Raw genomic sequence first — 1,344 nt, 5'->3', positions numbered from 1 at the left:
AAAGTTATAATGGGTGCCCAAGGTTTTTGGATAGATCAATTGGGTCCTTGAACTCTTCAGGACTTCAATTTATGCGTGAATTGAAGGATCCATGGTTTTGGCTGCTTTCGGCAGCTATTTGATTAGACATTTTATTGTAGTACTTCCTCCTTTATTTAGTTGTATAATTTTCTTTGTTTAGAGTCAAATAATATGAATTATAACTAATATTTTAAGATATTTTTATTTTATTGATATGTAAAAAATTATAATTTATAATACTTATTGTGTAGTTTTTGAATATCTAACTTTTTTTAAAATATTGAATTTATGTAATTTAATTTAGCTTTGAAAATTTGTCAAATTGACTTTTGAAAAACTCAACATGATGACTAAAAAACTAAGGAAGTACTATTAAATAAAGAAAGAGTTTGAGCAGCTTTCGGTTGTCCTATTTGGGGTCATGAACATGTGCTCTTCAGCTGCTGGAAGCAGATAATTAGGGTTGATGTGCTTACTTCTGCTCATTTTAGTATTTTATACTACTTACTAATGGAAGAGCTTGAGCAGCTTTCGATTGTCCTGCTTAAGATTAACATATCTGCTTCAGCTGCTAGAAGCAGGCAACTAGCGTTGACATACCTATTTCTGCTCATTTTTGTATTTTATAATACTTAATAAGATAAGAGTTTGTGCAGCTTTTGATTGTCCTATTTAGGGTCAACATGCCTGTTTCATCTGCTAAAAGTACATAATAAGTGAAAGTTTGAGCAGCTTTCGATTGTCCTGCTTGGGGTCAACATGTTTGCTTCAGCTACAAGAAGTAGACAGCTTGCGTTGACGTGCCTACTTGTGCTCATTATTGTAAATTATTCATTTTTAAAAAAATTAAACTATATCTTAATAACAATAAATTAAACATATTGAACAACGTTTCATTGTCCTACTTGGGGTCAACATATCTGCTTCAGCTGCTAGAAGCAGGCAACTAATGTTGAGGTGCCTTCTTCTCTTTATTTTGTATTTTATTTATTTTAAAAATATTAAACATATTTTAATAACAATAAGTTAAACACGTCTTAATAACAATAAATAACTTTCAGTATATTATCATAAAAGTGTGGGCTTTAAAAAGAGAAAAAATAAATTAAACATGTCTCGATAACAATACAACTTTCAATATATCATCGTAAATGGGCTCTAAAAAAATATGACGCATGTGCAAATTCTATTTTTATTATTGTGGAACTATAATTCCTCGAATAAAAAGAAATATTTGTGCATAACAAGTTTGAAAGAAATGGAAGAGTCAAAAAATATGAAGAAAGAAAGTATTGATAGTAGAAATAAAATCAAAGAAAAATA

Source organism: Solanum dulcamara, chromosome 4 (assembly GCF_947179165.1).
Source record: "Solanum dulcamara chromosome 4, daSolDulc1.2, whole genome shotgun sequence".
Classification (NCBI taxonomy): domain Eukaryota; kingdom Viridiplantae; phylum Streptophyta; class Magnoliopsida; order Solanales; family Solanaceae; genus Solanum; species Solanum dulcamara.
Note: the sequence above shows the minus strand (reverse complement) of the source record.